This window comes from Cydia splendana, chromosome 24, assembly GCF_910591565.1.
Source record: "Cydia splendana chromosome 24, ilCydSple1.2, whole genome shotgun sequence".
Lineage (NCBI taxonomy): Eukaryota > Metazoa > Arthropoda > Insecta > Lepidoptera > Tortricidae > Cydia > Cydia splendana.
In genome coordinates, this window is record NC_085983.1 from 14,170 (window position 1) to 39,070 (window position 24,901).

Consider the following 24,901-nt stretch of genomic DNA (forward strand, 5'->3'; position numbering starts at 1 on the left):
CTTGATATTCAAGATTTTCTAACCTAAACTTATTTTCATGAAAGTAGTAACTTCAACATTTAAATTTTGAATCTTTGGGAGACTACTTGTACTAACTTCATATTTAATTTGCAAATCTATTAATACTATTCAATAAATATCATTCAATACGCTAAATTCTGCCAAAATGTCTGACATACACTTGTCAACCCACTCCCCCGCGCATACGCGATCACGCACCCGGGCCATAGAAGGCGCAGAAGACGGATCATCACAGAATTGTCAATCACCTCAACCCGGCTGCTCGGAATTGTACAAAGAAAATACACAGGCTAAATCGCCTCCAGAGGCCATTGATTCTCCTACTCGATCAAGAACAAGCTCATACAGCTCGGCAACCAACGTCGCAGCGGCACAACGAAATGATGAGCTCACTCCCGAGACGGATCTAGAATTAGATGCGGGTGCCAACAGGACATCCACTGTGACACACACCGCACGAGACACTTCGGAAACGGAACACGAGCCAAACAAGGATTTGTCACAAGAAATGACACTCCACTATAGTGGTATAGAGTCAGGTACACACTCCTCGCTTGAAGATCCACACGAGCTTACCGACATGATGAAATACTTTGAGAAGGTAACTCAATGGTGTGACGAAATAACCTCCACCCTATTACCAGGTAAAAAATGCAGCCAACGGAGCGTCACCAGAGAAGCAAAAGAAAAGGTACTCAGTATAGCAAACTCCATCAAATCACTCACCTGTCAGGTCCGAATGAATAACACGCTGAGGGCACCCTCGTCGGATGCACTCCAAAACAACGAAATACCACCGCCTACTCCCACCAGCCAAGCGAGACGAGATAAAACTATAAGCGGCGTTCAAGAAGAGACCATCACCACACTCATACAAAATACTATTAAAATTGAATTCCAAAAGATCAAGGATGACTGGAGAAATTGCACAGTGAGTGGTACTGCGCGACAAGGTGGAAACGGACAATCATACGCCACTGTGGCAGCAAGCACAGATTTTCGTCCCAAAGTTATCACTCGCACTACCACATCACCACCGGACATTCCTGTAAATAAACCGGCTCTTGTACTTACCGCTAAAGCCGCAGTCAACAGCCCCGTTGAGACCCTGGAGATGTGGAAGAAGAGCATCTCGTTCAGGAACTCTACTTTCGCCCCTGCTAACACAAAACACGTGTCAAATAACAAGGTACGTGTCGAATTTGATACACCGGAGCAGCGCGACAGGGCAATCTCTATGACGAACGACTTAAATTGCGAGGTCATCGCTGAAAAGTCCAAATCCCTGTCGCCTATGATTATCCTAAAGGGCGTATCGGAGAACGTTAAAGCAGATCAGCTAGCGAACGTCATCATCGGACAGAATACTGAACTCGCCGCAGTCATCAAAGATGAGCGAGACTTCACTTTACACTTTCTGAGAGCAAACAGAAACCCAAAGCTGTATAACGCAGTCTTCAAGACAACACCCGAGATCTTCAAGACAGTCATCAAAGTTGCTAAATTAAACGTAGACCACCAGAGGGTGTATGCAGGTGAATACATACCACTACTACAATGTTACCAGTGTCTACAGATTGGACACACCCGCAAACGATGCACTCAAAATGACACTGCCACTTGCTCTCACTGCGCAGTTACTGGGCACGAATACAAGCGTTGCCCAGTAAAAGATGACTACAACCGAATCAGGTGCTATAATTGCGCCTCTCATGCCGCAAAAAACAATCTACAGACCAACACTAAGCATAGTGCCACTTCGGCTTCTTGCCCTTACATATGCTTGATGTCTACAAAAATAAGAGGAAAAATCAATTATGGACCATAGAAACGTTACAAGAAACGGCAATACACTCAAAACAGGAACCTACAACTGCTTACAAATAAACGAAGGACATGGGCGAAACGCCCATCAGGAAGTAGTAGTATACTTACATGACAAAGATACCGTGTGCGACTTTGTGTTCCTCACAGAACCTTACACCGCCAATAAAAAGATCGTCAAGTCTCCTCCAGGATACATCGTGTATCAATTCCCTACTGACGCCACACCTATTAAAGCTGCACTATTAGTAAAGGACTCCAGTATCAGCACCCTGGGTTATACAAAATATTCCGACTCACACATGTCAATAGTGCAAATTAGCGAAAATACAGGCACACAGATATACCTAGTCTCTATATATATTGAACCCAGGACTGATCCAAACAATACTCTAGTTAAATTAGAAGAGTTTCTGCAAGAGACCCGAGGCGCCAAGCACATAATCGGAGGTGATTTCAACGGGTGGCATAGTCTATGGGGAAATCCAAAGAACAACCCCAGAGGCTGTGCAATAGCGGATATTATAGCTGCACATGACCTCAAGACATGCAATATCGGCCGCACCGCCACATTTGAGACCGTCACACATCGGCAACCTAGAACGTCAATTGTGGATGTCACCTTCGTCACTAATAATCAGCATCGCAACCCGATTAAAATAAAAAACTGGAAAGTTGACAAGGGCATATGTCCATCTTCAGATCACAATGCAATCACCTATCAGATCACCACAGCTTTCAACAAAACAGCGAAATGGAACAGAAAGATAAAATTAAGCACCTTCAAATACAACACAACTGGAGTCAAATGGGAAGAATTAACAGAGGACATAAAAAAAGAGCTGGAGGGTAAGATGCCTAGCATTGAGGACGTAAATGAAAGCAATGAGGAGGAACTGGATGGCATAATAGCTTCACTTACCGGAGACATACAAAAAATGTGCGATGACCTGCTACCAAGATCCATCAGGCCGCCGCAGAAACCGCCATGGTGGAGCGATGACCTAAACAACATAAAAAAGGAAGTCATCAGAAACCACCATACGCTGAGCAAGGCTGCTCACCGGAAACTTCCGCTTGCTGAAATATTAAAGGAAAGAGAAGAACTACGTAAAAAGTACTCAGATGCATGCAGCGTTGCGTCAACCAACACCTTTAGAGACTTTTGTGAACGACAAACAAAGGAGGACGTATGGTCAGTTACAAACAGGATCATACGAACCAGACCCATGGCACAACCACCGGCAACCATGATCTTACCTGATGGAACGCACACGAGGGATAGCAAGGAGACCGCGAACGCGCTGCTCAATAGCTTCCATCCCGATGACACCGAAGACACCAGCCTGCAAAGTAACATAAGAAACCACGTATTAGTACCACCGGACACTCCTAATGAGCCGCCATTCACCATCGGTGAGGTCATTGGAGCCTTGGAAACTATCAATCATAAAAAGGCGCCCGGCTCTGACCACCTCACCTCAGACATATGCCTCCAAGTTACAAAGATGTACCCGGAAACCATATCCGCTATAATGAATCGGTGCCTGCAAACCGGCTATTTCCCTGACTACTGGAAATCTACTACTACCAAAATCATCCCAAAACCCAATAAAGAGGACTACTCTAAGCTCTCCTCCTACAGACCCATAGGACTAGTCAAGGTTTTTGGAAAACTGCTTGAAAAACTCATAATAAACAGACTAGTATACCACATGCACAAACATCAACAAATAGTTAACCGACAATTCGGCTTTAGATTACAAACATCCACCACCCATGCCATCAAACATGCACTTGAAATAATAAATCTGGGAAAGGAAGAGAAAGAGCAGGTATTAGCTGTTTCCTTGGACATTCGAGCCGCCTTCGACAATGCCTGGTGGCCTGCCATCTTCCAGCGTCTCCGGCGCGTCGAATGCCCAAGGAACGTATACATGATCTTACAAAACTACGTAACTCACCGAGAGGTACAGCTCGCTTTTGCTGACTATCACGCCCAAAAATTACTTACCCGGGGTTGCATCCAGGGCTCGGTTGTAGGCCCTGTGCTATGGAATTTGGTCCTGGATGATCTCCTCGACATGGAGCTGCCGGCGGGATGTCACTCGCAAGCATATGCGGATGACGTCCTACTGGTCTGCCGTGCGGGGAGCGTCCAGGAACTTGAGACTAACACCAACCTAGCTATCGAAAAAATCACAGCATGGGGGGAAAGCGTAAAGCTTGACTTCGGTAAAGAAAAAACACAGGCAATCGCATTTACTGGTAGGGCTTCGCAGACGAAAATCAACATATACGGACAAATAATACCATTCGTAAAAGAAATTAAATATTTGGGAGTAATAATAGATAACAAGCTGGAATTTAAAAAACACGTCATACACACATTAGGTAAAGCCAGGAACCTATACCAGAAAATGCAATTGTTCATACGTCCCACGTGGGGAGTCCATCCTGAAAACATACGGACAATCTACAGACAAGTCATCGAACCCATCATGACATACGCCGCGTCCATATGGCATAAAGCTCTCCAATACCAGTACATAAATAAAAAACTACTCTCGCTGCAGCGACTTATAGCAATAAAAATAACACACGCATTTAGAACAATAAACACACCAATCGCAATTACTCTAGCTCGACTCACACCTCTGCCCGCAAAAATTAACTATGTCGCGGAATTAGAAAATACCAAACTGAGAGGCGTGTCTACCCTTTTACCTGAGGACCTACAAATAGATTCACCCGTCCCACCCTCCGATATGTTACATCCAGCTCATAGGGAGGGCATAACTTATCAGGAATTACAGGACCAGATGGAAGTGGAACGGGCCCTTAACGGCCGACCGGATGGTGCGTGGACGTCCTACACTGACGGAAGCCGCCACGACAATAAAGTCGGGGCGGCTTTCGTCACTGTCGGACCAAACCACTCCCACACGATCAAAAAATTTAAATTACATGATTCCTGCTCTGTGTACCAGGCTGAATTGCTCGCGATGCTACGGTGTCTCCAGCACCACACCAACACTCTAAAACTACCACTTGACACCACCACTCGCATCACACATATAATCTTAACTGACAGTAAGTCCGCACTACAAGAGTTATCAAATCCATATAGCTACAACTCCATCGCCAACCAAATCCATAAACACATACACACACATAAACAACAGATAGACACACATTTTTACTGGGTGAAGGCACACTGTGGCATCGAGGGCAATGAACAGGCTGATCGGGCGGCCAAAGCGGCCGCAAATCTAAAAAAGACTCCAGACTTCTCCATAATACCCATCTCATACATTAAATACCATCTAAAACAAAAAGCACATAAAGCGACAGTAGAAATGTACGACACACCATCAAATTGCCAATACACAAAAAAGATTTTTCCGAACTACGAATCAATCAATAAATACCTAACAAACAATAGTCTTACCTTCGAGACTACCCAAATATTCACCAATCATGGATACCACAAAGAATACCTAAACGAAAGGAAAATTACAGATAACAATCACTGTCCGTGTGACAATCTCAGTAAACAAACAATCATACATCTAATACAAAGCTGCCCCAAATTTAACCGTAAAAGACTAGACTATGAACTAACATGCCTCCTTCTAAACATTGACCACAGCAGACTAACTGACGTATTAGACAACCGAACGACAACTGAAGCCTTTCAAGATTTTATAAAGCACATAGTACGAAACTTAAAGAACTTTAATAACACTTAATGAATAAATGTGACAAATGCCATAACATACCGGATTTGACTAAGATTGACTTTGTAAATACTAGCTGTAAGTACTTTTTGTAAATATTTCTTGAAAAAATATATGAAAAAGAAAGAAAAAAAATATATATATAATTATAAAAACAAATTAAAAATAGAGAAAAACAAAATACAGAAGATTGAAACAAACTATAAGTGTAATCATTTGTATAAGTATTTTAGATTAAGAATTTTAGATTATAAAATTACACTATAAGTATTACTGTCTGCTGCGCCGGGGCTTCACCGATTGTTGCTCTTGCGCGGCGGCGAAAATTGTAATTATTTTTATTGTTGATTCTCACTCGTGTTACTTCGCCACAAACCCAAAATCCCTTCCACATTCTCCTACTACCTGTCCACTCACACACTAATACAGACATTAGGTATTCTACACAAAACAATAATGCTACAACATAAATTCACCACACTAAATCATTTAAATTCCCACATAAATCACACCCCATGGACAACGTGTATACCAATAGCACCGCGTTCCTGGTACAACTAAACCGCACAGGGTGAAGGTTTTAGTCCGTAGGCGACTGTCGATGGCATTCCATCCTAGGGCGGAATGCCATCTTCAGTCGAGTCGGGCATGCCACCAGGACCGGCCTGGTGGTATCCAATGAGGATTTCCTTCACCCACGCAAAAAAAAAAAAAAAAAAAAAAACCTAACCTAACCTAACCTAACCTAACCTAACCTAACCTAACCTAACCTAACCTAACCTAACCTAACCTAACCTAACCTAACCTAACCTAACCTAACCTAACCTAACCTAACCTAACCTAACCTAACCTAACCTAACCTAACCTAACCTAACCTAACCTAACCTAACCTAACCTAACCTAACCTAACCTAACCTAACCTAACCTAACCTAACCTAACCTAACCTAACCTAACCTAACCTAACCTAACCTAACCTAACCTAACCTAACCTAACCTAACCTAACCTAACCTAACCTAACCTAACCTAACCTAACCTAACCTAACCTAACCTAACCTAACCTAACCTAACCTAACCAGTCGCGCGCCAAGCGCCAGAGCATACGCATCGTTTCCGCGTCGCTCCGCGCTCTAAAATTCAAAACTCTCGGTTTTTTCTCTCAAACCCTTATGTGTTATACATCAAAACGCGCGCGCTGACTCGGACTTTACGATTGTGCAAAAATTTGTGAAATCGGACCACTTAGTGAAGCACAGTGAGCAAAATAGTGACAAACTTTCCGTTGCTATAGATCATAACTCCTGTGATAAGTGAAATATTAGTGATAGTGACACAGTTTTTATATGTGAGTGATCCTTAGTGAATCTGTCATACGGATGTGACTTTGGATTGGATCGGACTAAGTAGGCGTAAGTACAATCAACCCTCAAATCTCTAAGTGTCGGAAGGAAAGTGACTTAATCGCCTATTACTCGCAAAGTAGATCTTTTACATACTATTTTCTATATATTAACCAAAGCGACTATATAAACTCTATAATCTGTGCAAGTTTCATAATTTTCCTGATGAAAACCCCGAAGATTTTGAAGAAAAACTAAAACCACGTGTTTTGGAAAAAACTAGTTCCCGATAAGTGAGGCTAATTTTGATATTAGAATTGGATTCCTGAATCCACTAGGACTGTATAGCAGAAAACAGAACTCAGATTGGTGTAATAGTTCTCGAGATATTCAAGATTTACTAACCTAGACACTTATTTTCAAGAAACTTTCAACTTTGACATTTAATTCTTCGAGAATTTGAGTGAAGACGCATACTTTTTTGATATAATTTTAATGTATCTGTTATTGGACAATAATCATACGAAATTTCAGAATTTTCTTTCTACTAGTTTTAGTGTAAAGTAATATATAGTAGCGCCACTCCTTAAAAACAGCGTGGTTTGACGTAAATATCATTTGAAAATTCACTTTTTTGTCTTGCACTTTTTTCCACATTTTTTGATCTTGATTACTTCTACTTCATTAAAAAATAGGTTTAAGAATAGTTTTGATGCTTGTTGTCCAGTTAGATTATCTGTAATTAGAGTGTTAAGATTTTATGATTTCAACGGACTAATTTTGAATCCCGTATAAGTGTGGCTGAATTTGATAATAGGATTTGATTGTTAAACTTATTAGAAACATATAACAGAAAACAAAACTCTGATTGGTGTAAGAGTTCTTGAGATATTCGAGATTTTGTAACCTAATAACTTATTTTCATGAAACTTGTAACTTTGACATTTAATTTCTCAAAACTTTGAGAGACGACGCATATTTAAATCATATTGCTTCAAAGTATCTGTTATTGGACAATAATCATACAAAATTTCATAATTTTCTATAAAGTAGTTTCAGTGTTAAGTAATATCTAGTCGCGCCACTCCTTAAAACAGCGTGGTCTTACGTAAATATCATTTGAAAATTCACCTTTTTTGTCTTACACTTTTTGCCACATTTTTTGATCTTGATTACTTGACCCCGTTTAAAAAATAGGTTTAAGAATAATTTTGATGCTTTTTGTTCATTTAAATTATCTGTAATTAGAGTTTTAAGATTTTATGATTTCAACTGACTAATTTTGAATCCCGTATAAGTGTGGCTAATTTTGATAATAGGATTCGATTTTAAAACTTATTGTTAATATATAACAGCAAACAGAACTCTGATTAGTGTAATAGTTCTTGAGATATTCAAGATTTTGTAACCTAAAAAACTTACTTCAAGAAAATTGTTACTTTGACATTTAATTTCTCATAACTTTGAAAGACGACGCACACTTATTTCATACTGCTTTAATGTATCTGTTATTGGACAATAATCATACAAAATTTCAGAATTTTCTATAGATTAGTTCCTGTGTAAAGTAATATCTAGTCGCGCCACTCCTTAAAACAGCGTGGTCTTACGTAAATATCATTTGAAAATTCACTTTTTTGTCTTGCACTTTTTTCCACATTTTTTGATCTTGATTACTTGTACTCCATTAAAAAATAGTTTAAGAATACTTTTGATGCTTGTTGTCCATATAGATTATCTGTAATTAGAGTTTTAAAATTTTATGATTTCAACTGACTTATTTTTAATTCTGTATAAGTGTGGCTTATTTGGACGATAGGATTTGATTCCAAACTTATTAAAAACATATGACAGTAAACAAAAATCTAATTGGTGCAATATTTCTCTTGATATTCAAGATTCTCTAACCTAAACTTATTTTCATGAAAGTAGTAACTTCAACATTTAAATTTTGAATCTTTGGGAGACTACTTGTACTAACTTCATATTTAATTTGCAAATCTATTAATACTATTCAATAAATATCATTCAATACGCTAAATTCTGCCAAAATGTCTGACATACACTTGTCAACCCACTCCCCCGCGCATACGCGATCACGCACCCGGGCCATAGAAGGCGCAGAAGACGGATCATCACAGAATCGTCAATCACCTCAACCCGGCTGCTCGGAATTGTACAAAGAAAATACACAGGCTAAATCGCCTCCAGAGGCCATTGATTCTCCTACTCGATCAAGAACAAGCTCATACAGCTCGGCAACCAACGTCGCAGCGGCACAACGAAATGATGAGCTCACTCCCGAGACGGATCTAGAATTAGATGCGGGTGCCAACAGGACATCCACTGTGACACACACCGCACGAGACACTTCGGAAACGGAACACGAGCCAAACAAGGATTTGTCACAAGAAATGACACTCCACTATAGTGGTATAGAGTCAGGTACACACTCCTCGCTTGAAGATCCACACGAGCTTACCGACATGATGAAATACTTTGAGAAGGTAACTCAATGGTGTGACGAAATAACCTCCACCCTATTACCAGGTAAAAAATGCAGCCAACGGAGCGTCACCAGAGAAGCAAAAGAAAAGGTACTCAGTATAGCAAACTCCATCAAATCACTCACCTGTCAGGTCCGAATGAATAACACGCTAAGGGCACCCTCGTCGGATGCACTCCAAAACAACGAAATACCACCGCCTACTCCCACCAGCCAAGCGAGACGAGATAAAACTATAAGCGGCGTTCAAGAAGAGACCATCACCACACTCATACAAAATACTATTAAAATTGAATTCCAAAAGATCAAGGATGACTGGAGAAATTGCACAGTGAGTGGTACTGCGCGACAAGGTGGAAACGGACAATCATACGCCACTGTGGCAGCAAGCACAGATTTTCGTCCCAAAGTTATCACTCGCACTACCACATCACCACCGGACATTCCTGTAAATAAACCGGCTCTTGTACTTACCGCTAAAGCCGCAGTCAACAGCCCCGTTGAGACCCTGGAGATGTGGAAGAAGAGCATCTCGTTCAGGAACTCTACTTTCGCCCCTGCTAACACAAAACACGTGTCAAATAACAAGGTACGTGTCGAATTTGATACACCGGAGCAGCGCGACAGGGCAATCTCTATGACGAACGACTTAAATTGCGAGGTCATCGCTGAAAAGTCCAAATCCCTGTCGCCTATGATTATCCTAAAGGGCGTATCGGAGAACGTTAAAGCAGATCAGCTAGCGAACGTCATCATCGGACAGAATACTGAACTCGCCGCAGTCATCAAAGATGAGCGAGACTTCACTTTACACTTTCTGAGAGCAAACAGAAACCCAAAGCTGTATAACGCAGTCTTCAAGACAACACCCGAGATCTTCAAGACAGTCATCAAAGTTGCTAAATTAAACGTAGACCACCAGAGGGTGTATGCAGGTGAATACATACCACTACTACAATGTTACCAGTGTCTACAGATTGGACACACCCGCAAACGATGCACTCAAAATGACACTGCCACTTGCTCTCACTGCGCAGTTACTGGGCACGAATACAAGCGTTGCCCAGTAAAAGATGACTACAACCGAATCAGGTGCTATAATTGCGCCTCTCATGCCGCAAAAAACAATCTACAGACCAACACTAAGCATAGTGCCACTTCGGCTTCTTGCCCTTACATATGCTTGATGTCTACAAAAATAAGAGGAAAAATCAATTATGGACCATAGAAACGTTACAAGAAACGGCAATACACTCAAAACAGGAACCTACAACTGCTTACAAATAAACGAAGGACATGGGCGAAACGCCCATCAGGAAGTAGTAGTATACTTACATGACAAAGATACCGTGTGCGACTTTGTGTTCCTCACAGAACCTTACACCGCCAATAAAAAGATCGTCAAGTCTCCTCCAGGATACATCGTGTATCAATTCCCTACTGACGCCACACCTATTAAAGCTGCACTATTAGTAAAGGACTCCAGTATCAGCACCCTGGGTTATACAAAATATTCCGACTCACACATGTCAATAGTGCAAATTAGCGAAAATACAGGCACACAGATATACCTAGTCTCTATATATATTGAACCCAGGACTGATCCAAACAATACTCTAGTTAAATTAGAAGAGTTTCTGCAAGAGACCCGAGGCGCCAAGCACATAATCGGAGGTGATTTCAACGGGTGGCATAGTCTATGGGGAAATCCAAAGAACAACCCCAGAGGCTGTGCAATAGCGGATATTATAGCTGCACATGACCTCAAGACATGCAATATCGGCCGCACCGCCACATTTGAGACCGTCACACATCGGCAACCTAGAACGTCAATTGTGGATGTCACCTTCGTCACTAATAATCAGCATCGCAACCCGATTAAAATAAAAAACTGGAAAGTTGACAAGGGCATATGTCCATCTTCAGATCACAATGCAATCACCTATCAGATCACCACAGCTTTCAACAAAACAGCGAAATGGAACAGAAAGATAAAATTAAGCACCTTCAAATACAACACAACTGGAGTCAAATGGGAAGAATTAACAGAGGACATAAAAAAAGAGCTGGAGGGTAAGATGCCTAGCATTGAGGACGTAAATGAAAGCAATGAGGAGGAACTGGATGGCATAATAGCTTCACTTACCGGAGACATACAAAAAATGTGCGATGACCTGCTACCAAGATCCATCAGGCCGCCGCAGAAACCGCCATGGTGGAGCGATGACCTAAACAACATAAAAAAGGAAGTCATCAGAAACCACCATACGCTGAGCAAGGCTGCTCACCGGAAACTTCCGCTTGCTGAAATATTAAAGGAAAGAGAAGAACTACGTAAAAAGTACTCAGATGCATGCAGCGTTGCGTCAACCAACACCTTTAGAGACTTTTGTGAACGACAAACAAAGGAGGACGTATGGTCAGTTACAAACAGGATCATACGAACCAGACCCATGGCACAACCACCGGCAACCATGATCTTACCTGATGGAACGCACACGAGGGATAGCAAGGAGACCGCGAACGCGCTGCTCAATAGCTTCCATCCCGATGACACCGAAGACACCAGCCTGCAAAGTAACATAAGAAACCACGTATTAGTACCACCGGACACTCCTAATGAGCCGCCATTCACCATCGGTGAGGTCATTGGAGCCTTGGAAACTATCAATCATAAAAAGGCGCCCGGCTCTGACCACCTCACCTCAGACATATGCCTCCAAGTTACAAAGATGTACCCGGAAACCATATCCGCTATAATGAATCGGTGCCTGCAAACCGGCTATTTCCCTGACTACTGGAAATCTACTACTACCAAAATCATCCCAAAACCCAATAAAGAGGACTACTCTAAGCTCTCCTCCTACAGACCCATAGGACTAGTCAAGGTTTTTGGAAAACTGCTTGAAAAACTCATAATAAACAGACTAGTATACCACATGCACAAACATCAACAAATAGTTAACCGACAATTCGGCTTTAGATTACAAACATCCACCACCCATGCCATCAAACATGCACTTGAAATAATAAATCTGGGAAAGGAAGAGAAAGAGCAGGTATTAGCTGTTTCCTTGGACATTCGAGCCGCCTTCGACAATGCCTGGTGGCCTGCCATCTTCCAGCGTCTCCGGCGCGTCGAATGCCCAAGGAACGTATACATGATCTTACAAAACTACGTAACTCACCGAGAGGTACAGCTCGCTTTTGCTGACTATCACGCCCAAAAATTACTTACCCGGGGTTGCATCCAGGGCTCGGTTGTAGGCCCTGTGCTATGGAATTTGGTCCTGGATGATCTCCTCGACATGGAGCTGCCGGCGGGATGTCACTCGCAAGCATATGCGGATGACGTCCTACTGGTCTGCCGTGCGGGGAGCGTCCAGGAACTTGAGACTAACACCAACCTAGCTATCGAAAAAATCACAGCATGGGGGGAAAGCGTAAAGCTTGACTTCGGTAAAGAAAAAACACAGGCAATCGCATTTACTGGTAGGGCTTCGCAGACGAAAATCAACATATACGGACAAATAATACCATTCGTAAAAGAAATTAAATATTTGGGAGTAATAATAGATAACAAGCTGGAATTTAAAAAACACGTCATACACACATTAGGTAAAGCCAGGAACCTATACCAGAAAATGCAATTGTTCATACGTCCCACGTGGGGAGTCCATCCTGAAAACATACGGACAATCTACAGACAAGTCATCGAACCCATCATGACATACGCCGCGTCCATATGGCATAAAGCTCTCCAATACCAGTACATAAATAAAAAACTACTCTCGCTGCAGCGACTTATAGCAATAAAAATAACACACGCATTTAGAACAATAAACACACCAATCGCAATTACTCTAGCTCGACTCACACCTCTGCCCGCAAAAATTAACTATGTCGCGGAATTAGAAAATACCAAACTGAGAGGCGTGTCTACCCTTTTACCTGAGGACCTACAAATAGATTCACCCGTCCCACCCTCCGATATGTTACATCCAGCTCATAGGGAGGGCATAACTTATCAGGAATTACAGGACCAGATGGAAGTGGAACGGGCCCTTAACGGCCGACCGGATGGTGCGTGGACGTCCTACACTGACGGAAGCCGCCACGACAATAAAGTCGGGGCGGCTTTCGTCACTGTCGGACCAAACCACTCCCACACGATCAAAAAATTTAAATTACATGATTCCTGCTCTGTGTACCAGGCTGAATTGCTCGCGATGCTACGGTGTCTCCAGCACCACACCAACACTCTAAAACTACCACTTGACACCACCACTCGCATCACACATATAATCTTAACTGACAGTAAGTCCGCACTACAAGAGTTATCAAATCCATATAGCTACAACTCCATCGCCAACCAAATCCATAAACACATACACACACATAAACAACAGATAGACACACATTTTTACTGGGTGAAGGCACACTGTGGCATCGAGGGCAATGAACAGGCTGATCGGGCGGCCAAAGCGGCCGCAAATCTAAAAAAGACTCCAGACTTCTCCATAATACCCATCTCATACATTAAATACCATCTAAAACAAAAAGCACATAAAGCGACAGTAGAAATGTACGACACACCATCAAATTGCCAATACACAAAAAAGATTTTTCCGAACTACGAATCAATCAATAAATACCTAACAAACAATAGTCTTACCTTCGAGACTACCCAAATATTCACCAATCATGGATACCACAAAGAATACCTAAACGAAAGGAAAATTACAGATAACAATCACTGTCCGTGTGACAATCTCAGTAAACAAACAATCATACATCTAATACAAAGCTGCCCCAAATTTAACCGTAAAAGACTAGACTATGAACTAACATGCCTCCTTCTAAACATTGACCACAGCAGACTAACTGACGTATTAGACAACCGAACGACAACTGAAGCCTTTCAAGATTTTATAAAGCACATAGTACGAAACTTAAAGAACTTTAATAACACTTAATGAATAAATGTGACAAATGCCATAACATACCGGATTTGACTAAGATTGACTTTGTAAATACTAGCTGTAAGTACTTTTTGTAAATATTTCTTGAAAAAATATATGAAAAAGAAAGAAAAAAAATATATATATAATTATAAAAACAAATTAAAAATAGAGAAAAACAAAATACAGAAGATTGAAACAAACTATAAGTGTAATCATTTGTATAAGTATTTTAGATTAAGAATTTTAGATTATAAAATTACACTATAAGTATTACTGTCTGCTGCGCCGGGGCTTCACCGATTGTTGCTCTTGCGCGGCGGCGAAAATTGTAATTATTTTTATTGTTGATTCTCACTCGTGTTACTTCGCCACAAACCCAAAATCCCTTCCACATTCTCCTACTACCTGTCCACTCACACACTAATACAGACATTAGGTATTCTACACAAAACAATAATGCTACAACATAAATTCACCACACTAAATCATTTAAATTCCCACATAAATCACACCCCATGGACAACGTGTATACCAATAGCACCGCGTTCCTGGTACAACTAAACCGCACAGGGTGAAGGTTTTAGTCCGTAGGCGACTGTCGATGGCATTCCATCCTAGGGCGGAATGCCATCTTCAGTCGTGTCGGGCATGCCACCAGGACCGGCCTGGTGGTATCCAATGAGGATTTCCTTCACCCACGCAAAAAAAAAAAAAAAAAAAAAACCTAACCTAACCTAACCTAACCTAACCTAACCTAACCTAACCTAACCTAACCTAACCTAACCTAACCTAACCTAACCTAACCTAACCTAACCTAACCTAACCTAACCTAACCTAACCTAACCTAACCTAACCTAACCTAACCTAAGCTAACCTAACCTAACCTAACCTAACCTAACCTAACCTAACCTAACCTAACCTAACCTAACCTAACCTAACCTAACCTAACCTAACCTAACCTAACCTAACCTAACCTAACCTAACCTAACCTAACCTAACCTAACCTAACCTAACCTAACCTAACCTAACCTAACCTAACCTAACCTAACCTAACCTAACCTAACCTAACCTAACCTAACCTAACCAGTCGCGCGCCAAGCGCCAGAGCATACGCATCGTTTCCGCGTCGCTCCGCGCTCTAAAATTCAAAACTCTCGGTTTTTTCTCTCAAACCCTTATGTGTTATACATCAAAACGCGCGCGCTGACTCGGACTTTACGATTGTGCAAAAATTTGTGAAATCGGACCACTTAGTGAAGCACAGTGAGCAAAATAGTGACAAACTTTCCGTTGCTATAGATCATAACTCCTGTGATAAGTGAAATATTAGTGATAGTGACACAGTTTTTATATGTGAGTGATCCTTAGTGAATCTGTCATACGGATGTGACTTTGGATTGGATCGGACTAAGTAGGCGTAAGTACAATCAACCCTCAAATCTCTAAGTGTCGGAAGGAAAGTGACTTAATCGCCTATTACTCGCAAAGTAGATCTTTTACATACTATTTTCTATATATTAACCAAAGCGACTATATAAACTCTATAATCTGTGCAAGTTTCATAATTTTCCTGATGAAAACCCCGAAGATTTTGAAGAAAAACTAAAACCACGTGTTTTGGAAAAAACTAGTTCCCGATAAGTGAGGCTAATTTTGATATTAGAATTGGATTCCTGAATCCACTAGGACTGTATAGCAGAAAACAGAACTCAGATTGGTGTAATAGTTCTCGAGATATTCAAGATTTACTAACCTAGACACTTATTTTCAAGAAACTTTCAACTTTGACATTTAATTCTTCGAGAATTTGAGTGAAGACGCATACTTTTTTGATATAATTTTAATGTATCTGTTATTGGACAATAATCATACGAAATTTCAGAATTTTCTTTCTACTAGTTTTAGTGTAAAGTAATATATAGTAGCGCCACTCCTTAAAAACAGCGTGGTTTGACGTAAATATCATTTGAAAATTCACTTTTTTGTCTTGCACTTTTTTCCACATTTTTTGATCTTGATTACTTCTACTTCATTAAAAAATAGGTTTAAGAATAGTTTTGATGCTTGTTGTCCAGTTAGATTATCTGTAATTAGAGTGTTAAGATTTTATGATTTCAACGGACTAATTTTGAATCCCGTATAAGTGTGGCTGAATTTGATAATAGGATTTGATTGTTAAACTTATTAGAAACATATAACAGAAAACAAAACTCTGATTGGTGTAAGAGTTCTTGAGATATTCGAGATTTTGTAACCTAATAACTTATTTTCATGAAACTTGTAACTTTGACATTTAATTTCTCAAAACTTTGAGAGACGACGCATATTTAAATCATATTGCTTCAAAGTATCTGTTATTGGACAATAATCATACAAAATTTCATAATTTTCTATAAAGTAGTTTCAGTGTTAAGTAATATCTAGTCGCGCCACTCCTTAAAACAGCGTGGTCTTACGTAAATATCATTTGAAAATTCACCTTTTTTGTCTTACACTTTTTGCCACATTTTTTGATCTTGATTACTTGACCCCGTTTAAAAAATAGGTTTAAGAATAATTTTGATGCTTTTTGTTCATTTAAATTATCTGTAATTAGAGTTTTAAGATTTTATGATTTCAACTGACTAATTTTGAATCCCGTATAAGTGTGGCTAATTTTGATAATAGGATTCGATTTTAAAACTTATTGTTAATATATAACAGCAAACAGAACTCTGATTAGTGTAATAGTTCTTGAGATATTCAAGATTTTGTAACCTAAAAAACTTACTTCAAGAAAATTGTTACTTTGACATTTAATTTCTCATAACTTTGAAAGACGACGCACACTTATTTCATACTGCTTTAATGTATCTGTTATTGGACAATAATCATACAAAATTTCAGAATTTTCTATAGATTAGTTCCTGTGTAAAGTAATATCTAGTCGCGCCACTCCTTAAAACAGCGTGGTCTTACGTAAATATCATTTGAAAATTCACTTTTTTGTCTTGCACTTTTTTCCACATTTTTTGATCTTGATTACTTGTACTCCATTAAAAAATAGTTTAAGAATACTTTTGATGCTTGTTGTCCATATAGATTATCTGTAATTAGAGTTTTAAAATTTTATGATTTCAACTGACTTATTTTTAATTCTGTATAAGTGTGGCTTATTTGGACGATAGGATTTGATTCCAAACTTATTAAAAACATATGACAGTAAACAAAAATCTAATTGGTGCAATATTTCTCTTGATATTCAAGATTCTCTAACCTAAACTTATTTTCATGAAAGTAGTAACTTCAACATTTAAATTTTGAATCTTTGGGAGACTACTTGTACTAACTTCATATTTAATTTGCAAATCTATTAATACTATTCAATAAATATCATTCAATACGCTAAATTCTGCCAAAATGTCTGACATACACTTGTCAACCCACTCCCCCGCGCATACGCGATCACGCACCCGGGCCATAGAAGGCGCAGAAGACGGATCATCACAGAATCGTCAATCACCTCAACCCGGCTGCTCGGAATTGTACAAAGAAAATACACAGGCTAAATCGCCTCCAGAGGCCATTGATTCTCCTACTCGATCAAGAACAAGCTCATACAGCTCGGCAACCAACGTCGCAGCGGCACAACGAAATGATGAGCTCACTCCCGAGACGGATCTAGAATTAGATGCGGGTGCCAACAGGACATCCACTGTGACACACACCGCACGAGACACTTCGGAAACGGAACACGAGCCAAACAAGGATTTGTCACAAGAAATGACACTCCACTATAGTGGTATAGAGTCAGGTACACACTCCTCGCTTGAAGATCCACACGAGCTTACCGACATGATGAAATACTTTGAGAAGGTAACTCAATGGTGTGACGAAATAACCTCCACCCTATTACCAGGTAAAAAATGCAGCCAACGGAGCGTCACCAGAGAAGCAAAAGAAAAGGTACTCAGTATAGCAAACTCCATCAAATCACTCACCTGTCAGGTCCGAATGAATAACACGCTAAGGGCACCCTCGTCGGATGCACTCCAAAACAACGAAATACCACCGCCTACTCCCACCAGCCAAGCGAGACGAGATAAAACTATAAGCGGCGTTCAAGAAGAGACCATCACCACACTCATACAAAATACTATTAAAATTGAATTCCAAAAGATCAAGGATGACTGGAGAAATTGCACAGTGAGTGGTACTGCGCGACAAGGTGGAAACGGACAATCATACGCCACTGTGGCAGCAAGCACAGATTTTCGTCCCAAAGTTATCACTCGCACTACCACATCACCACCGGACATTCCTGTAAATAAACCGGCTCTTGTACTTACCGCTAAAGCCGCAGTCAACAGCCCCGTTGAGACCCTGGAGATGTGGAAGAAGAGCATCTCGTTCAGGAACTCTACTTTCGCCCCTGCTAACACAAAACACGTGTCAAATAACAAGGTACGTGTCGAATTTGATACACCGGAGCAGCGCGACAGGGCAATCTCTATGACGAACGACTTAAATTGCGAGGTCATCGCTGAAAAGTCCAAATCCCTGTCGCCTATGATTATCCTAAAGGGCGTATCGGAGAACGTTAAAGCAGATCAGCTAGCGAACGTCATCATCGGACAGAATACTGAACTCGCCGCAGTCATCAAAGATGAGCGAGACTTCACTTTACACTTTCTGAGAGCAAACAGAAACCCAAAGCTGTATAACGCAGTCTTCAAGACAACACCCGAGATCTTCAAGACAGTCATCAAAGTTGCTAAATTAAACGTAGACCACCAGAGGGTGTATGCAGGTGAATACATACCACTACTACAATGTTACCAGTGTCTACAGATTGGACACACCCGCAAACGATGCACTCAAAATGACACTGCCACTTGCTCTCACTGCGCAGTTACTGGGCACGAATACAAGCGTTGCCCAGTAAAAGATGACTACAACCGAATCAGGTGCTATAATTGCGCCTCTCATGCCGCAAAAAACAATCTACAGACCAACACTAAGCATAGTGCCACTTCGGCTTCTTGCCCTTACATATGCTTGATGTCTACAAAAATAAGAGGAAAAATCAATTATGGACCATAGAAACGTTACAAGAAACGGCAATACACTCAAAACAGGAACCTACAACTGCTTACAAATAAACGAAGGACATGGGCGAAACGCCCATCAGGAAGTAGTAGTATACTTACATGACAAAGATACCGTGTGCGACTTTGTGTTCCTCACAGAACCTTACACCGCCAATAAAAAGATCGTCAAGTCTCCTCCAGGATACATCGTGTATCAATTCCCTACTGACGCCACACCTATTAAAGCTGCACTATTAGTAAAGGACTCCAGTATCAGCACCCTGGGTTATACAAAATATTCCGACTCACACATGTCAATAGTGCAAATTAGCGAAAATACAGGCACACAGATATACCTAGTCTCTATATATATTGAACCCAGGACTGATCCAAACAATACTCTAGTTAAATTAGAAGAGTTTCTGCAAGAGACCCGAGGCGCCAAGCACATAATCGGAGGTGATTTCAACGGGTGGCACAGTCTATGGGGAAATCCAAAGAACAACCCCAGAGGCTGTGCAATAGCGGATATTATAGCTGCACATGACCTCAAGACATGCAATATCGGCCGCACCGCCACATTTGAGACCGTCACACATCGGCAACCTAGAACGTCAATTGTGGATGTCACCTTCGTCACTAATAATCAGCATCGCAACCCGATTAAAATAAAAAACTGGAAAGTTGACAAGGGCATATGTCCATCTTCAGATCACAACGCAATCACCTATCAGATCACCACAGCTTTCAACAAAACAGCGAAATGGAACAGAAAGATAAAATTAAGCACCTTCAAATACAACACTACTGGAGTCAAATGGGAAGAATTAACAGAGGACATAAAAAAAGAGCTGGAGGGTAAGATGCCTAGCATTGAGGACGTAAATGAAAGCAATGAGGAGGAACTGGATGGCATAATAGCTTCACTTACCGGAGACATACAAAAAATGTGCGATGACCTGCTACCAAGATCCATCAGGCCGCCGCAGAAACCGCCATGGTGGAGCGATGACCTAAACAACATAAAAAAGGAAGTCATCAGAAACCACCATACGCTGAGCAAGGCTGCTCACCGGAAACTTCCGCTTGCTGAAATATTAAAGGAAAGAGAAGAACTACGTAAAAAGTACTCAGATGCATGCAGCGTTGCGTCAACCAACACCTTTAGAGACTTTTGTGAACGACAAACAAAGGAGGACGTATGGTCAGTTACAAACAGGATCATACGAACCAGACCCATGGCACAACCACCGGCAACCATGATCTTACCTGATGGAACGCACACGAGGGATAGCAAGGAGACCGCAAACGCGCTGCTCAATAGCTTCCATCCCGATGACACCGAAGACACCAGCCTGCAAAGTAACATAAGAAACCACGTATTAGTACCACCGGACACTCCTAATGAGCCGCCATTCACCATCGGTGAGGTCATTGGAGCCTTGGAAACTATCAATCATAAAAAGGCGCCCGGCTCTGACCACCTCACCGCAGACATATGCCTCCAAGTTACAAAGATGTACCCGGAAACCATATCCGCTATAATGAATCGGTGCCTGCAAACCGGCTATTTCCCTGACTACTGGAAATCTACTACTACCAAAATCATCCCAAAACCCAATAAAGAGGACTACTCTAAGCTCTCCTCCTACAGACCCATAGGACTAGTCAAGGTTTTTGGAAAACTGCTTGAAAAACTCATAATAAACAGACTAGTATACCACATGCACAAACATCAACAAATAGTTAACCGACAATTCGGCTTTAGATTACAAACATCCACCACCCATGCCATCAAACATGCACTTGAAATAATAAATCTGGGAAAGGAAGAGAAAGAGCAGGTATTAGCTGTTTCCTTGGACATTCGAGCCGCCTTCGACAATGCCTGGTGGCCTGCCATCTTCCAGCGTCTCCGGCGCGTCGAATGCCCAGGGAACGTATACATGATCTTACAAAACTACGTAACTCACCGAGAGGTACAGCTCGCTTTTGCTGACTATCACGCCCAAAAATTACTTACCCGGGGGTGCATCCAGGGCTCGGTTGTAGGCCCTGTGCTATGGAATTTGGTCCTGGATGATCTCCTCGACATGGAGCTGCCAGCGGGATGTCACTCGCAAGCATATGCGGATGACGTCCTACTGGTCTGCCGTGCGGGGAGCGTCCAGGAACTTGAGACTAACACCAACCTAGCTATCGAAAAAATCACAGCATGGGGGGAAAGCGTAAAGCTTGACTTCGGTAAAGAAAAAACACAGGCAATCGCATTTACTGGTAGGGCTTCGCAGACGAAAATCAACATATACGGACAAATAATATCATTCGTAAAAGAAATTAAATATTTGGGAGTAATAATAGATAACAAGCTGGAATTTAAAAAACACGTCATACACACATTAGGTAAAGCCAGGAACCTATACCAGAAAATGCAATTGTTCATACGTCCCACGTGGGGAGTCCATCCTGAAAACATACGGACAATCTACAGACAAGTCATCGAACCCATCATGACATACGCCGCGTCCATATGGCATAAAGCTCTCCAATACCAGTACATAAATAAAAAACTACTCTCGCTGCAGCGACTTATAGCAATAAAAATAACACACGCATTTAGAACAATAAACACACCAATCGCAATTACTCTAGCTCGACTCACACCTCTGCCCGCAAAAATTAACTATGTCGCGGAATTAGAAAATACCAAACTGAGAGGCGTGTCTACCCTTTTACCTGAGGACCTACAAATAGATTCACCCGTCCCACCCTCCGATATGTTACATCCAGCTCATAGGGAGGGCATAACTTATCAGGAATTACAGGACCAGATGGAAGTGGAACGGGCACTTAACGGCCGACCGGATGGTGCGTGGACGTCCTACACTGACGGAAGCCGCCACGACAATAAAGTCGGGGCGGCTTTCGTCACTGTCGGACCAAACCACTCCCACACGATCAAAAAATTTAAATTACATGATTCCTGCTCTGTGTACCAGGCTGAATTGCTCGCGATGCTACGGTGTCTCCAGCACCACACCAACACTCTGAAACTACCACTTGACACCACCACTCGCATCACACATATAATCTTAACTGACAGTAAGTCCGCACTACAAGAGTTATCAAATCCATATAGCTACAACTCCATCGCCAACCAAATCCATAAACACATACACACACATAAACAACAGATAGACACACATTTTTACTGGGTGAAGGCACACTGTGGCATCGAGGGCAATGAACAGGCTGATCGGGCGGCCAAAGCGGCCGCAAATCTAAAAAAGACTCCAGACTTCTCCATAATACCCATCTCATACATTAAATACCATCTAAAACAAAAAGCACATAAAGCGACAGTAGAAATGTACGACACACCATCAAATTGCCAATACACAAAAAAGATTTTTCCGAACTACGAATCAATCAATAAATACCTAACAAACAATAGTCTTACCTTCGAGACTACCCAAATATTCACCAATCATGGATACCACAAAGAATACCTAAACGAAAGGAAAATTACAGATAACAATCACTGTCCGTGTGACAATCTCAGTAAACAAACAATCATACATCTAATACAAAGCTGCCCCAAATTTAACCGTAAAAGACTAGACTATGAACTAACATGCCTCCTTCTAAACATTGACCACAGCAGACTAACTGACGTATTAGACAACCGAACAACAACTGAAGCCTTTCAAGATTTTATAAAGCACATAGTACGAAACTTAAAGAACTTTAATAACACTTAATGAATAAATGTGACAAATGCCATAACATACCGGATTTGACTAATATTGACTTTGTAAATACTAGCTGTAAGTACTTTTTGTAAATATTTCTTGAAAAAAAAAATGAAAAAGAAAGAAAAAAAAAATATATACATATAATTATAAAAACAAAATTAAAAATAGAGAAAAACAAAATACAGAAGATTGAAACAAACTATAAGTGTAATCATTTGTATAAGTATTTTAGATTAAGAATTTTAGATTAAGAATTTTAGATTATAAAATTACACTATAAGTATTACTGTCTGCTGCGCCGGGGCTTCACCGATTGTTGCTCTTGCGCGGCGGCGAAAATTGTAATTATTTTTATTGTTGATTCTCACTCGTGTTACTTCGCCACAAACCCAAAATCCCTTCCACATTCTCCTACTTCCTGTCCACTCACACACTAATACAGACATTAGGTATTCTACACAAAACAACAATGCTACAACATAAATTCACCACACTAAATCATTTAAATTCCCACATAAATCACACCCCATGGACAACGTGTATACCAATAGCACCGCGTTCCTGGTACAACTAAACCGCACAGGGTGAAGGTTTTAGTCCGTAGGCGACTGTCGATGGCATTCCATCCTAGGGCGGAATGCCATCTTCAGTCGAGTCGGGCATGCCACCAGGACCGGCCTGGTGGTATCCAATGAGGATTTCCTTCACCCACGCAAAAAAAAAAAAAAACCTAACCTAACCTAACCTAACCTAACCTAACCTAACCTAACCTAACCTAACCTAACCTAACCTAACCTAACCTAACCTAACCTAACCTAACCTAACCTAACCTAACCTAACCTAACCTAACCTAACCTAACCTAACCTAACCTAACCTAACCAGTCACGCACCCCCCAGCGTCGAAACAACAGCGTTTCCGCAAAGCTCCGCGGGAAAAAATTCGTAGAAGTGGCAATTTTAGACCGATCGCGGTGAAAGTGGTGTTGTTTTACGCGTAATTGCAAGACCAATAAAGTGCTAATAAGTGCTCAACCCACGGATCACAGTGCGAAGGAGAATTGGCCGAAAACCTCAATTTTAGAGGTTAGAAACAACAAAAACGCTGTCCGCGGCGCGCCTGGTCGCTGCAACCTCCACGTGCGATACGTCGTCAGAAGCGCCTCGACGAGCCCTATACGACGACACCTCAGCGACATCTGGGAGACACACCGTCGAGGCACAATCTCCAAAAAAACAAGTACCACGTGGTGGCGTGGTCACAGATCCGGACGCGAGCGGCAACTTTGAACAACTGGGGACGAAGCGGAACACCACCTGGACCTTAACGGTATTTCAAACAGATTTTTTGGATAGACAGTTTCGGAAATATTTCACTTCAAAAATTAAAACTTTAAGAGTGAATAGTGCAAAAAGTTCAGGCAGACCCTATATTTTTTAATGTAAAATTCGCTGCGCGCTAGCTGGGAGAACACACCTATCAAGTCTGGACATTTTTGGACACTTCTAAATAGTAAAATTTTTGATTTTCCAAAAAACTTAGAAAAAATTTGACAGTGAAAAACTTTTGTAAGAGACAATTTTAGATTTTAATTGTATGTTGTAGATGTATATTTTGTGCTAATTTTACAGTTTTTTGTGTAATTTTATGTCGAGGGGTACCGAAGTTATTGAATTTTAACCTA